Source organism: Anomaloglossus baeobatrachus, chromosome 2, assembly GCF_048569485.1.
Source record: "Anomaloglossus baeobatrachus isolate aAnoBae1 chromosome 2, aAnoBae1.hap1, whole genome shotgun sequence".
Lineage (NCBI taxonomy): Eukaryota > Metazoa > Chordata > Amphibia > Anura > Aromobatidae > Anomaloglossus > Anomaloglossus baeobatrachus.
The window spans coordinates 354,394,336-354,410,269 of NC_134354.1; the positions used below are offsets into that span (position 1 = coordinate 354,394,336).

The 15,934-nt window shown below is 40.6% G+C and overlaps 2 non-coding genes across 2 annotated transcripts; both read right to left on the reverse strand.

Moving 5' to 3' along the window:
• Positions 1 to 635: 635 nt before the first annotated feature.
• On the reverse strand, positions 636 to 708 carry TRNAA-AGC (transfer RNA alanine (anticodon AGC)). The gene has a single exon. It is a non-coding gene; the product is annotated as a tRNA-Ala (tRNA).
• A 416-nt stretch (positions 709 to 1,124) lies between these two features.
• Positions 1,125 to 1,197, reverse strand: TRNAV-CAC (transfer RNA valine (anticodon CAC)). Its single transcript has one exon. It is a non-coding gene; the product is annotated as a tRNA-Val (tRNA).
• Between the last annotated feature and the right edge of the window lie 14,737 nt (positions 1,198 to 15,934).

The following is a 15,934-nucleotide window of genomic DNA, read 5'->3' on the forward strand; positions in this document are numbered from 1 at the left end:
GCAGAATTGTGACTGACGGGGCCTTTTTAATGCTGAAGGAAAGTATTTTTGGTTAATGAAACATTTACAATTTGTATTACATATTTTACCAGTTTTATTCCTACAAAGGGATTTTGCTTAAAAGGAAGTTTACATTGAATGTGTTACTTTTTCCACATAGTTTAGTTGTTTGCTTTTGTATTTAAAGGAACTATATATTTTGAAACAAACAGGATTTTTATAATATGGGATTATGTTTTCTGCTAAAATGGTCAATAAAAAAGAAACCCAAAATCGTAGTTCTCTTGGTGAGGGAAGCCAAAATATATTATCAGTTGGCAACAAAACCAAGAATTTCATATAATACAGGTTGATAGCAAATTACTTCAACAGCGAAAACGGCTTGTTTCTACGGGGGATTGAACCCAGGACCTTCTGCGTGTGAAGTAGACGTGATGACCACTACACTATGAAACCTGTGAAATCCTGCAAAGTAATGGCATTTAGAGACGAGTTTTGACCGCCAGGGGAAAAAAAAAAAATAATTTGTAGTTCTGTTTGTGATGGAAGCCAAAACATACCGTCATTCGGCAACAATGCCGAGAATTTCATATATTGTAGTTGGATAGCGTAATATTTCAACACTAAGAACAGATTGGTTTCACTGGGGATTGAACCCAGGACTTTCTGCATGCTAAGCAGACGTGATGACCACTACACTATGAAACCTGACGAAAAGTTACTGTGTATTGGCTAGCAGAGAAGAATTGTGACTGACGGGGCCTTTTTATTGCTAAAGGAAAGTATTTTTTGTTAATGAAACATTTACAATTATTATTACATATTTTACCAGTTTTATTCCTACAAAGGGATTTTGCTTAAATTGAAGTTTATATTGAATGTGTTACTTTTTTCTCCATAGTTTGGTCTTTTGCTTTTGTATTTATGGGAACTATATATTTTGAAACAAATAGGATTTTTATAGTATGGGATTATGTTTTCTGCTAAAATGGTCAATAAAAAAGAAACCCAAAATCGTAGTTCTCTTTGTGATGGAAGCCAAAATGTATTGTCATTTGGCAACGAAACCAAGAATTTCACATATTACAAGTCGATAGGAAATTACTTCAACACCAAAAACAGATTGGTTTCACTGGGGATTGAACCCAGGACCTTCTGCGTGTGAAGCAGACGTGATGACCACTACACTATGAAACCTTTGAAATTCTGCAAAGTAATGGCAATTAGTGACGAGTTTTGACCGCCAGGGGAAAAAAAACAAATTCATAGCTCTGTTGGTAATGGAAGCTAAAACATCCAGTTATTCGGCAACAAAGCCAAGAACTTCATATATTGTAGTTTAATTGAGTATTATTTCAACACCAAGAACAGATTTGTTTTACTGTGGATTGAACACAGGACTTTCTGCGTGTGAAGCAGACGTGATGACCACTACACTATGAAACCTTTGAAATTCTGCAAAGTAATGGCAATTAGAGACGAGATTTGCCCGCCAGGGGAAAAAAAACAAATTCGTAGCTCTGTTGGTAATGGATAGAGATGAGCGAACCGGTCCCGGTTCGGCTCGAGGTCGGCTCGACGAACGGGGGTCCCGTTCGAGTTCGGTTCGTCGAACGTTCGACGAACCGAACTCGAACGTATAGGCTATAATGGGAGGCAATCACAAACACATAAAAATGCATTATAAATGTACACAAACAGTTAATAAACATTGCCATAACACTTACCGGTCCTCGCGATCCCTTCTGCACTCTGTCTCCTGCCGCTATTCCATCCGATGATCGCTGAATCCTCCCGGTGACCTGCACTGCCAGCAGAGAAGCAGGACCTATCGTGACGTCAAAATAGCCATGTGACCAGTCACGTGGCTATTATCTCATTGGCTACAGACTGGTCACATGACTATGACACGTCATGTAGGACCTGCGAGTGCATCTCTCCGGTACACGGTGCACATATGTGTATCGCCGTGTACCGGCGACATGCTGTAGCACACGGTCGACTCCCCGTTCCGTTAGGGACCGGCTGACACAGCCGGTCATTAACGGAGATCACCGTTGCCATAGCAACGCAGTTAGCGGTGACGTCACCGCTAACCGCGGCTCCGAGAGCACCGTTGCTATGGTAACGCGTCTGTCAGCGTTACCGCTAGCAGCCAGCACTGATCACTCACAGAGTGAAGGCTGTACGCTGCTTCCCGATTTTAGTGAGCATTGTAGTGAGGATGAGGTTCCCCAGCCCCAAGTGATGAGCTGGTGAATCTCATCCTTCCTCACTACAATCGTCACTACTACTACACTAGAAAGAAAGAAGACAGAAGAGCAGGATCGTGGAGGGCTGACAGGGGGTAATAAAGATGGAGTCTCTAATGTGTCTGTGTATTTATTTCTATTAAAGTATTTTTTCTCTGTGTGGTGTCTTTTTTTTAACCCTTTATTGGAGATTCTTAATGGCCGGGTCAAACGTGCCTGACATTAAGAATCTCTGGCTTAATACTGGCTGGTAAAACAAAGCCAGTATTAACTCATGATTACCCAACAAGCCACCCGGCTCCAGGGCTGTTGGAAGAGTTGGATACAGCGCCAGATGATGGCGCTTCTATGAGAGTGCCATTTTCTGGGACGGCTGCGGACTGAAATCCGCAGCAGAGGTGCCCACAAACCTCGGGCTAACCTGTGCTGCGGATTCCAATCCCCAGCTGCCTAGTTGTACCCGGCTGGACACAAAAATAGGGCGAAGCCCACGTCATTTGTTTTTTAATTATTTCATGAAATAAGTGAAATAATTAAAAAAAACGGGCTTCCCTATATTTTTGGTTCCCAGCCGGGTACAAATAGGCAACTGGGGGTTGGAGGCAGCCCGTGGCTGCCAGCTGTACCTGGCTAGCATACAAAAATATGGCGAAGCCCACGTCATTTTTTTGGTGGGCAAAAAACTTCTGCATACAGTCCTGGATGGAGTATGCTGAGCCTTGTAGTTCTGCAGCTGCTGTCTGCTCTTCTCCATACAGACAGACAGCAGCTGCAGAACTACAAGGCTCAGCATACTCCATCCAGGACTGTATGCAGAAGTTTTTTGCCCCCTGAAAAAATTATGTGGGCTTCGCCATATTTTTGTATGCTAGCCAGGTACAGCAGGCAGGTACGGCTGCCCCCAACCCCCAGTTGCCTATTTGTACCCGGCTGGGAACCAAAAATAAAGGGAAGCCCTTTTTTTATTATTTCATGAATTTCATGAAATAATTAGAAAACAAATGACGTAGGCTTTGCCCCATTTTTGTGTCCAGCCAGGTACAACTAGGCAGCTGGGGATTGGAATCCGCACCACCGGTTGGCCTGAGCTTTCTGGGCCCCACTGCTGCGAATTGCAGTCTGCAGCCACCTCAGAAAATGGCATTTTCATAGAAGCGCCATCTTCTGGCGCTGTATCCAACTCTTCCAGCACCTGCCTGCTATACCTGGCTAGCATACAAAAATATGGCGAAGCTCACGTCCTTTTTTTGTAGTTTTTTGGCAAAAAAAATAAAAAATGCTTCCCTGGATTTTCCATTGCCAGTGAAGGTAACACCAAGCAGTGGGGGTTAGCAGCCAGTAGCTGCTTGGATTACCCTTAGCTAGCAATACAAAAAATGCAGCGGGAGCCCATATATATTTTTTTTAAGTATTTATTTAAATAACTAAAAATAAAATGGGCTTCCCTGTATTTTGATTGCTGGACATCACAGTGCTGTAAAAATAAATCTTTAAAAAAATGACGTAGCGCTCCGCGGTATTTTTGATTCTCAGCGCAGATAAAGCAGACAGCTATGGGTTGCCACCCCCATCTGCCTGCAAAATAGTTAAAAAAAAAAAATTACGTTGGGTAATTTTTGATAGCCAGCTAGGGTAAAGCAGACGGCTGTAGCCTGAAAACCACAGCTGGCAGCTTTACCGTGGTTGGGGATCCAATGTGGAGGTCCCCTCAGGCTCTTTTTTATAATTATTTTATAAATATTAATAATTACACAATAAAAGTAGGGTCCCCCCCAAATTGGATCACCAGCCAAGGTAAAGCGGACAGCTGTGGTCTGGTATTCTCAGGGTGGGAAGGTCCATAGTTATTGGGCCTTCACAGCCTAAAAATAGCAGGCCGCAGGCACCCCAGACGTGGCGCATCCACTAGATGCGCCAATCCTGGCGCTTCACCCCAGCTCATCCTGTGCCCTGGTGCAGTGGCAAACGGGGTAATAAATCGGGTTGACACTAGCTGTAAAGTCACCTGAGATCAAGCCCAGCAGTTTGTGATGTCATGGCGTCTATTAGATACCCAACATCATAAACTGTCAGTACTAACAAAAACAAAAAATCGACAAAAGAAATTTATTTGAAAAAACAGTCCCCAAAACATTTCCTCTTTCACCAATTTATTGTAAGAAAAAAAATAAAGGGGTCCCACGACGACTCTGGACCGTCTAGAATATGGGGGGGAGACACTCAGGGAACGTATCCCCCATTTTCTAGGAGTGCGGACCCTTCATGTGAGGAGTGTGGGTGCAATGAATCTGCACTCACTCTCCCCGGGTCCACAGCAGCAGAGTCCATGTCGTAATGGTTGCTACCAAAGCTGCAATGCCCTGCTCATGAGGTAAGGGCATGCCTAATCAGGAGAACTACTGTAGAGGAAGCTCTGCTCACTGGTATATAGGTGCTCAGAGGTAATAATAGATAAAATTAGTGAGTAACCTCGGCACTCTATATCTCCCAGACTAAGTCAGTAAGTCACAATGGATAGTAATGCAAAATCACTCTTCATTGGTCCGTATTAAGAAATTTTTTTTTTCATAAGCATATATGTTTTTGTCCAAAACAAGTTACAAATGACGTTTCGGCCTGAGCCTTTGTCAGATTGGACTTATCTGCATGTAATCATGAAAAATGACAATAATCAGTATCACATAAGAGTGAGAGAACAATAACATAAACTCGAACAATGTAGAGGTACAATTGGGATGCAGCAAAAAAATTGCAACACAGCAAGAAATGAAACACATGATACAAATGTCATAATACAGTACAAGGACAATATAGTAATGACAAATATGGGGTCAGAGTAGGCTTAGACAGCTCTGGTACGAAAGAGATGTCAATCATAAAGTAACATGTGCAGTAGGTGTAGAGCTACAGTATGCATGGCAGAGCTAATGGGTAGACTGACCAAAGAAAAAGAACGGAGAAAAAGTGGAGAAAAAGTGGAGAAAAAGTGGAGCATAAGAGGAGAAAAAGTGGAGAAAAAGTGGAGAAAAAGTGGAGAAAAAGTGGAGCATAAGAGGAGAAAAAGTGGAGAAAAAGTGGAGAAAAAGTGGAGAAAAAAGTGGAGAAAAAGTGGAGAAAAAGTGGAGAAAAAGTGGAGCATAAGAGGAGAAAAAGTGGAGAAAAAGTGGAGAAAAAAGTGGAGAAAAAGTGGAGCATAAGAGGAGAAAAAGTGGAGAAAAAAGTGGAGAAAAAGTGGAGAAAAAGTGGAGAAAAAGTGGAGCATAAGAGGAGAAAAAGTGGAGAAAAAGTGGAGAAAAAGTGGAGAAAAAGTGGAGATTAAGAGGAGAAAAAGTGGAGAAAAAGTGGAGCATAAGAGGAGAAAAAGTGGAGAAAAAGTGGAGCATAAGAGGAGAAAAAGTGGAGATTAAGAGGAGAAAAAGTGGAGAAAAAGTGGAGCATAAGAGGAGAAAAAGTGGAGATTAAGAGGAGAAAAAGTGGAGAAAAAGTGGAGCATAAGAGGAGAAAAAGTGGAGAAAAAGTGGAGAAAAAGTGGAGAAAAAGTGGAGCATAAGAGGAGAAAAAGTGGAGAAAAAGTGGAGAAAAAGTGGAGAAAAAAGTGGAGAAAAAGTGGAGAAAAAAGTGGAGAAAAAGTGGAGAAAAAGTGGAGCATAAGAGGAGAAAAAGTGGAGAAAAAGTGGAGCATAAGAGGAGAAAAAGTGGAGAAAAAGTGGAGAAAAAGTGGAGAAAAAGTGGAGCGTAAGAGGAGAAAAAGTGGAGAAAAAGTAGAGCATAAGAGGAGAAAAAGTGGAGAAAAAGTGGAGAAAAAGTGGAGCATAAGAGGAGAAAAAGTGGAGAAAAAGTGGAGCATAAGAGGAGAAAAAGTGGAGAAAAAGTGGAGAAAAAAGTGGAGAAAAAGTGGAGAAAAAGTGGAGAAAAAGTGGAGCATAAGAGGAGAAAAAGTGGAGATTAAGAGGAGAAAAAGTGGAGAAAAAGTGGAGCATAAGAGGAGAAAAAGTGGAGAAAAAGTGGAGAAAAAGTGGAGAAAAAGTGGAGAAAAAGTGGAGATTAAGAGGAGAAAAAGTGGAGAAAAAGTGGAGCATAAAAGGAGAAAAAGTGGAGAAAAAGTGGAGCATAAGAGGAGAAAAAGTGGAGAAAAAGTGGAGAAAAAGTGGAGCATAAGAGGAGAAAAAGTGGAGAAAAAGTGGAGAAAAAGTGGAGAAAAAGTGGAGAAAAAAGTGGAGAAAAAAGTGGAGAAAAAGTGGAGAAAAAGTGGAGCATAAAAGGAGGAAAAGTGGAGAAAAAGTGGAGCATAAGAGGAGAAAAAGTGGAGAAAAAGTGGAGAAAAAGTGGAGAAAAAGTGGAGCATAAGAGGAGAAAAAGTGGAGAAAAAGTGGAGCATAAGAGGAGAAAAAGTGGAGAAAAAGTGGAGAAAAAGTGGAGAAAAAGTGGAGCATAAGAGGAGAAAAAGTGGAGAAAAAGTGGAGAAAAAAGTAGAGAAAAAGTGGAGAAAAAGTGGAGAAAAAGTGGAGAAAAAGTGGAGCATAAGAGGAGAAAAAGTGGAGAAAAAGTGGAGCATAAGAGGAGAAAAAGTGGAGAAAAAGTGGAGAAAAAGTGGAGCATAAGAGGAGAAAAAGTGGAGAAAAAAGTGGAGAAAAAGTGGAGCATAAGAGGAGAAAAAGTGGAGAAAAAGTGGAGAAAAAAGTGGAGAAAAAGTGGAGAAAAAGTGGAGAAAAAGTGGAGCATAAGAGGAGAAAAAGTGGAGAAAAAGTGGAGCATAAGAGGAGAAAAAGTGGAGAAAAAGTGGAGAAAAAGTGGAGATTAAGAGGAGAAAAAGTGGAGAAAAAGTGGAGAAAAAGTGGAGCATAAGAGGAGAAAAAGTGGAGAAAAAGTGGAGAAAAAGTGGAGAAAAAGTGGAGCATAAGAGGAGAAAAAGTGGAGAAAAAGTGGAGCATAAGAGGAGAAAAAGTGGAGAAAAAGTGGAGAAAAAGTGGAGAAAAAGTGGAGCATAAGAGGAGAAAAAGTGGAGAAAAAAGTGGAGAAAAAGTGGAGCATAAGAGGAGAAAAAGTGGAGAAAAAGTGGAGAAAAAAGTGGAGAAAAAGTGGAGAAAAAGTGGAGAAAAAGTGGAGCATAAGAGGAGAAAAAGTGGAGAAAAAGTGGAGCATAAGAGGAGAAAAAGTGGAGAAAAAGTGGAGAAAAAGTGGAGATTAAGAGGAGAAAAAGTGGAGAAAAAGTGGAGATTAAGAGGAGAAAAAGTGGAGAAAAAGTGGAGAAAAAGTGGAGCATAAGAGGAGAAAAAGTGGAGAAAAAGTGGAGCATAAGAGGAGAAAAAGTGGAGAAAAAGTGGAGAAAAAGTGGAGATTAAGAGGAGAAAAAGTGGAGAAATAGTGGAGCATAAGAGGAGAAAAAGTGGAGAAAAAGTGGAGCATAAGAGGAGAAAAAGTGGAGAAAAAGTGGAGAAAAAGTGGAGATTAAGAGGAGAAAAAGTGGAGAAAAAGTGGAGCATAAGATGAGAAAAAGTGGAGAAAAAGTGGAGCATAAGAGGAGAAAAAGTGGAGAAAAAGTGGAGAAAAAGTGGAGCATAAGAGGAGAAAAAGTGGAGAAAAAGTGGAGCATAAGAGGAGAAAAAGTGGAGAAAAAGTGGAGAAAAAGTGGAGATTAAGAGGAGAAAAAGTGGAGAAAAAGTGGAGCATAAGAGGAGAAAAAGTGGAGAAAAAGTGGAGCATAAGAGGAGAAAAAGTGGAGAAAAAGTGGAGAAAAAGTGGAGCATAAGAGGAGAAAAAGTGGAGAAAAAGTGGAGCATAAGAGGAGAAAAAGTGGAGAAAAAGTGGAGAAAAAAGTGGAGAAAAAGTGGAGAAAAAGTGGAGAAAAAGTGGAGCATAAGAGGAGAAAAAGTGGAGATTAAGAGGAGAAAAAGTGGAGAAAAAGTGGAGCATAAGAGGAGAAAAAGTGGAGAAAAAGTGGAGAAAAAGTGGAGAAAAAGTGGAGAAAAAGTGGAGATTAAGAGGAGAAAAAGTGGAGAAAAAGTGGAGCATAAAAGGAGAAAAAGTGGAGAAAAAGTGGAGCATAAGAGGAGAAAAAGTGGAGAAAAAGTGGAGAAAAAGTGGAGCATAAGAGGAGAAAAAGTGGAGAAAAAGTGGAGAAAAAGTGGAGAAAAAGTGGAGAAAAAAGTGGAGAAAAAGTGGAGAAAAAAGTGGAGAAAAAAGTGGAGAAAAAGTGGAGAAAAAGTGGAGCATAAAAGGAGGAAAAGTGGAGAAAAAGTGGAGCATAAGAGGAGAAAAAGTGGAGAAAAAGTGGAGAAAAAGTGGAGAAAAAGTGGAGCATAAGAGGAGAAAAAGTGGAGAAAAAGTGGAGCATAAGAGGAGAAAAAGTGGAGAAAAAGTGGAGAAAAAGTGGAGAAAAAGTGGAGCATAAGAGGAGAAAAAGTGGAGAAAAAGTGGAGAAAAAAGTGGAGAAAAAGTGGAGAAAAAGTGGAGAAAAAGTGGAGAAAAAGTGGAGCATAAGAGGAGAAAAAGTGGAGAAAAAGTGGAGCATAAGAGGAGAAAAAGTGGAGAAAAAGTGGAGAAAAAGTGGAGCATAAGAGGAGAAAAAGTGGAGAAAAAGTGGAGCATAAGAGGAGAAAAAGTGGAGAAAAAGTGGAGAAAAAGTGGAGATTAAGAGGAGAAAAAGTGGAGAAAAAGTGGAGCATAAGAGGAGAAAAAGTGGAGAAAAAGTGGAGCATAAGAGGAGAAAAAGTGGAGAAAAAGTGGAGAAAAAGTGGAGCATAAGAGGAGAAAAAGTGGAGAAAAAGTGGAGCATAAGAGGAGAAAAAGTGGAGAAAAAGTGGAGAAAAAAGTGGAGAAAAAGTGGAGAAAAAGTGGAGAAAAAGTGGAGCATAAGAGGAGAAAAAGTGGAGATTAAGAGGAGAAAAAGTGGAGAAAAAGTGGAGCATAAGAGGAGAAAAAGTGGAGAAAAAGTGGAGAAAAAGTGGAGAAAAAGTGGAGAAAAAGTGGAGATTAAGAGGAGAAAAAGTGGAGAAAAAGTGGAGCATAAAAGGAGAAAAAGTGGAGAAAAAGTGGAGCATAAGAGGAGAAAAAGTGGAGAAAAAGTGGAGAAAAAGTGGAGCATAAGAGGAGAAAAAGTGGAGAAAAAGTGGAGAAAAAGTGGAGAAAAAGTGGAGAAAAAAGTGGAGAAAAAAGTGGAGAAAAAGTGGAGAAAAAGTGGAGCATAAAAGGAGGAAAAGTGGAGAAAAAGTGGAGCATAAGAGGAGAAAAAGTGGAGAAAAAGTGGAGAAAAAGTGGAGAAAAAGTGGAGCATAAGAGGAGAAAAAGTGGAGAAAAAGTGGAGCATAAGAGGAGAAAAAGTGGAGAAAAAGTGGAGAAAAAGTGGAGAAAAAGTGGAGCATAAGAGGAGAAAAAGTGGAGAAAAAGTGGAGAAAAAAGTGGAGAAAAAGTGGAGAAAAAGTGGAGAAAAAGTGGAGAAAAAGTGGAGCATAAGAGGAGAAAAAGTGGAGAAAAAGTGGAGCATAAGAGGAGAAAAAGTGGAGAAAAAGTGGAGAAAAAGTGGAGAAAAAGTGGAGCATAAGAGGAGAAAAAGTGGAGAAAAAAGTGGAGAAAAAGTGGAGCATAAGAGGAGAAAAGTGGAGAAAAAGTGGAGAAAAAAGTGGAGAAAAAGTGGAGAAAAAGTGGAGAAAAAGTGGAGCATAAGAGGAGAAAAAGTGGAGAAAAAGTGGAGCATAAGAGGAGAAAAAGTGGAGAAAAAGTGGAGAAAAAGTGGAGATTAAGAGGAGAAAAAGTGGAGAAAAAGTGGAGAAAAAGTGGAGCATAAGAGGAGAAAAAGTGGAGAAAAAGTGGAGAAAAAGTGGAGAAAAAGTGGAGAAAAAGTGGAGCATAAGAGGAGAAAAAGTGGAGAAAAAGTGGAGCATAAGAGGAGAAAAAGTGGAGAAAAAGTGGAGAAAAAGTGGAGAAAAAGTGGAGCATAAGAGGAGAAAAAGTGGAGAAAAAAGTGGAGAAAAAGTGGAGCATAAGAGGAGAAAAAGTGGAGAAAAAGTGGAGAAAAAAGTGGAGAAAAAGTGGAGAAAAAGTGGAGAAAAAGTGGAGCATAAGAGGAGAAAAAGTGGAGAAAAAGTGGAGCATAAGAGGAGAAAAAGTGGAGAAAAAGTGGAGAAAAAGTGGAGATTAAGAGGAGAAAAAGTGGAGAAAAAGTGGAGATTAAGAGGAGAAAAAGTGGAGAAAAAGTGGAGAAAAAGTGGAGCATAAGAGGAGAAAAAGTGGAGAAAAAGTGGAGCATAAGAGGAGAAAAAGTGGAGAAAAAGTGGAGAAAAAGTGGAGATTAAGAGGAGAAAAAGTGGAGAAAAAGTGGAGCATAAGAGGAGAAAAAGTGGAGAAAAAGTGGAGCATAAGAGGAGAAAAAGTGGAGAAAAAGTGGAGAAAAAGTGGAGATTAAGAGGAGAAAAAGTGGAGAAAAAGTGGAGCATAAGATGAGAAAAAGTGGAGAAAAAGTGGAGCATAAGAGGAGAAAAAGTGGAGAAAAAGTGGAGAAAAAGTGGAGCATAAGAGGAGAAAAAGTGGAGAAAAAGTGGAGCATAAGAGGAGAAAAAGTGGAGAAAAAGTGGAGAAAAAGTGGAGATTAAGAGGAGAAAAAGTGGAGAAAAAGTGGAGCATAAGAGAAGAAAAAGTGGAGAAAAAGTGGAGCATAAGAGGAGAAAAAGTGGAGAAAAAGTGGAGAAAAAGTGGAGCATAAGAGGAGAAAAAGTGGAGAAAAAGTGGAGCATAAGAAGAGAAAAAGTGGAGAAAAAGTGGAGAAAAAGTGGAGCATAAGAGGAGAAAAAGTGGAGAAAAAAGTGGAGAAAAAGTGGAGAAAAAGTGGAGCATAAGAGGAGAAAAAGTGGAGAAAAAGTGGAGAAAAAGTGGAGAAAAAGTGGAGAATAAGTGGAGAAAAAAATGGAGAAAAAGTGGAGAAAAAGTGGAGAAAAAGTGGAGAAAAAAATGGAGAAAAAGTGGAACACCCTTTGGTACCTTTCATGTGGCACTAAGGGTGCTTAGCTTTGTATTTAGCCAAAAAAATGAAAAAAAAAATGACGTAGGGTTCCCCCTAGTTTTGTAGCCAGCTAGGGTAAAGCAGACGGCTGCAGCCTGCAGACCACAGCTGGCAACCTCACCTTGGCTGGTAATCCAAAACTGAGGGCACCCCACGCTGTTAATTTAAATTAAATAAATAATTAAAAAAAAAACACGTAGGGGTCCCCCAAAATTGGATCACCAGCCAAGGTAAAGCAGACAGCTGGGGCCTGATATTCTCAGACTAGGGAGGTCCATGGTTATTGGAATCTCCCCAGCCTAAAAATAGCAGGCCGCAGCCGCCCCAGAAGTGGCGCATCCATTAGATGCGCCAATCCTGGTGCTTCGCCCCAGCTCATCCCGCGCCCTGGTGCGGTGGCAAACGGGGTAATATATGGGGTTAATACCAGATGTGTAATGTCACCTGGCATCAAGCCCTGGGGTTGGTGAGGTCAGGCGTCTATCAGATACCCGACATCACCAACCCAGTCAGTAATAAAAAAAAAATAGACGACAAACACGTTTTTATTTGAAAAAACACTCCCCAAAACATTCCCTCTTTAACCAATTTATTACAAATCCAGGTCTGGTGTAATCCAAGGGGTTGCCATGACGATCCACACTGTCCCAGTCAATGAAGAGCAGGATGTTCCCCATTGGCTGGGAGAGCAATGCAGTGACCTGAGCTAACATCAATGGGTCAGCCCAGGTCACTGCAGGGCATGACAAGTGCTGCTGTCAGCGAGGTACATTACCTGCACTGATCTCCAGCACTGCTGACAGCCCCTGTCACTGAGCTCAATGACCGGCGCCTTCACACCAAGTATCGCGAGAGGCCCATGACGTCACCGCTAGTCAGTCTCGGGTCGGAAGCGAGAGAAGGTGATGTGACAAGCGGCGGCCATGGAGGACAGTGACAGCGCTGAGGTCGGGATGGCGGGACTTCATCACCGCAGGTAAGCCGAGCGGGGGGGGGATGTGTGTGTGTGTGTGTGTGTGTGTATGTATGTGTACATGCCACGGGCAGGAGGGGGCGGAGCGAGCTGAGCGGGAAAGTGTGGGCTTCCTGCACGTAACTAAGATAAACATCGGGTTACTAACCAAAGCGCTTTGCTTGGATACCCGATGTTTATCTTGGTTACCAGCTTCTGGCAGGCTGCCAGCGATGGCTCCTGCACACTGTAGCTGTAAAAAGCCCTGCTTCTTGCTGCTAGAACCGTTCTCGAACGTATCTAGAACTATCGAGCTTTTAGCAAAAAGCTCGAGTTCTAGTTCGATCTCGAACAGCCCAAAAATCACTCGAGCCTAGAACTGGAGAACCACGAACCGCGAACCGCGCTCAACTCTAGTAATGGAAGCTAAAACATCCAGTTATTCGGCAACAAAGCCAGCCGGTCAATAAAAAAGAAACCCAAAATCGTAGTTCTCTTGGTGAGGGAAGCCAAAATATATTATCAGTTGGCAACAAAACAAAGAATTTCATATATTACAGGTAGATAGCAAATTACTTCAACAGCGAAAACGGCTTGTTTTTACTGGGGATTGAACCCAGAACCTTCTGCATGTGAAGTAGACGTGATGACCACTCCACTATGAAACCTGTGAAATCCTGCAAAGTAATGGCATTTAGAGACGAGTTTTGACAGCCAGGGGAAAAAAAAAAAAATAATTTGTAGTTCTGTTTGTGATGGAAGCCAAAATATACCGTCATTCGGCAACAATGCCGATAACTTCATATATTGTAGTTGGATAGCGTATTATTTCAACACTAAGAACAGATTGGTTTCACTGGGGATTGAACCCAGGACCTTCTGCATGTTAAGCAGACGTGACGACCACTACACTATAAAACCTGACGATAAGTTACTGTGTATTGGCTAGCAGAGCAGAATTGTGACTGACGGGGCCTTTTTATTGCTGAAGGAAAGTATTTTTGGTTAATGAAACATTTACAATTATTATTACATATTTTACCAGTTTTATTCCTAGAAAGGGATTTTGCTTAAACTGAAGTTTATATTGAATGTGTTACTTTTTTCTCCATAGTTTGGTCTTTTGCTTTTGTATTTATGGGAACTATATATTTTGAAACAAATAGGATTTTTATATAATGGGATTATGTTTTCTGCTAAAATGGTCAATAAAAAAGAAACCCAAAATCGTAGTTCTCTTTGTGATGGAAGCCAAAATGTATTGTCATTTGGCAACGAAACCAAGAATTTCACATATTACAAGTTGATAGGAAATTACTTCAACACCAAAAAGAGATTGGTTTCACTCGGGATTGAACCCAGGACCTTCTGCGTGTGAAGCAGACGTGATGACCACTACACTATGAAACCTTTGAAATCCTGCAAAGTAATGGCAATTAGAGACGAGTTTTGACCGCCAGGGGAAAAAAAACAAATTCGTAGCTCTGTTGGTGATGGAAGCTAAAACATCCCGTTATTCGGCAACAAAGCCAAGAACTTTATATACTGCAGGTTGATAGGGGATTATTTCAACACCAAGAACACATGGGTTTCACTGGGGATTGAACCCAGGACCTTCTGCGTGTTAAGCGGACGTGATTTCCACTACACTATGAAACCTTTGAAAGGCTGCAAAGTAATGGCAATTAGAGATGAGTTTTGACCGCCAGGGAAAAAAAAAAAAAAATTCGTAGCTCTGTTGGGGATGGAAGCTAAAACATCCCATCATTCGGCAACAAAGCCAAGAACTTCATATATTGTAGTTTAATTGAGTATTATTTCAACACCAAGAACAGATTGGTTTTATTGGGGATTGAACGCAGGACCTTCTGCGTGTTAAGCAGACATGATGACCACTACTCTATGAAACCTGATGGAAAGTTACTGTGTATTGGCTAGCAGAGCAGAATTGTGACTGACGGGGCCTCTTTATTGCTGAAGGAAAGTATTTTTGGTTAATGAAACATTTACAATTATTATTACATATTTTACCAGTTTTATTCCTACAAAGGGATTTTGCTTAAATTGAAGTTTATATTGAATGTGTTACTTTTTTCTCCATAGTTTAGTCTTTTGCTTTTGTATTTATGGAAACTATATATTTTGAAACAAATAGGATTTTTATAATATGGGATTATGTTTTCTGCTAAAATGGTCAATAAAAAAGAAACCCAAAATCGTAGTTCTCTTTGTGATGGAAGCCACAATGTATTGTCATTTGGCAACGAAACCAAGAATTTCACATATTACAAGTCGATAGGAAATTACTTCAACACCAAAAACAGATTGGTTTCACTGGGGATTGAACCCAGGACTTTCTGCGTGTGAAGCAGACATGATGACCACTACACTATGAAACCTTTGAAATCCTGCAAAGTAATGGCAATTAGAGACGAGTTTTGACCGCCAGGGGAAAAAAAACAAATTCGTAGCTCTGTTGGTGATGGAAGCTAAAACATCCTGTTATTCAGCAACAAAGCCAAGAACTTTATATACTGCAGGTTGATAGGGGATTATTTCAACATCAAGAACACATGGGTTTCACTGGGGATTGAACCCAGGACCTTCTGCGTGTGAAGCAGACATGATGACCACTACACTATGAAACCTTTGAAATCCTGCAAAGTAATGGCAATTAGAGACGAGTTTTGACCGCCAGGGAAAAAAAAAACAAATTCGTAGCTCTGTTGGGGATGGAAGCCAAAACATCCCATCATTCGGCAACAAAGCCAAGAACTTCATATATTGTAGTTTAATTGAGTATTGTTTCAACACCAAGAACAGATTGGTTTTACTGGGGATTGAACGCAGGACCTTCTGCGTGTGAAGCAGACGTGATGACCACTACTCTATGAAATCCGATGGAAAGTTATTGTGTATTGGCTAGCAGAGCAGAATTGTGACTGACGGGGCCTTTTTATTGCTGAAGGAAAGTATTTTTGGTTAATGAAACATTTACAATTTTTATTACATATTTAATCAGTTTTATTCCTACAAAGGGATTTTGCTTAAAAGGAAGCTTACATTGAATGTGTTACTTTTTTCCACATAGTTTAGTTGTTTGCTTTTGTATTTAAAGGAACTATATATTTTGAAACAAACAGGATTTTTATAATATGGGATTATGTTTTTTGCTAAAATGGTCAATAAAAAAGAAACCTAAAATCGTAGTTCTCTTGGTGAGGGAAGCCAAAATATATTATCAGTTGGCAACAAAACCAAGAATTTCATATATTACAGGTTGATAGCAAATTACTTCAACAGCGAAAACGGCTTGTTTTTCCTGGGGATTGAACCCAGAACCTTCTGCATGTGAAGTAGACGTGATGACTAGTGATGAGTGAGTACTAAAAAGCTCGGGTGCTCGAGGCTCGGGCCGAGCATCCCAAGATACTCGTGTACTCGGCCTGAGCAACGAGCCCAATGTTATCCTATGGGAGACCCGAGTATTTTTGTGAAATGACCCCCGGCAGCATGGAGAAACCCTAAAAATGTCACAAAAGTCTCAGAAGAGTGCTCAAATGACATGGCAACAGCATGGGGAAGACCCCTTGAAGCATTTATCACTCAAAAGTCACAGCTGTGAACAATTTTGTCCGCGTTTTACGCCATTTTTACGGACTCACCAGAAAACCTTCCAAAATGACCCCAAAATGATTTTTCATGGCAGAAATGTTCAGGGCACATACCCAATAG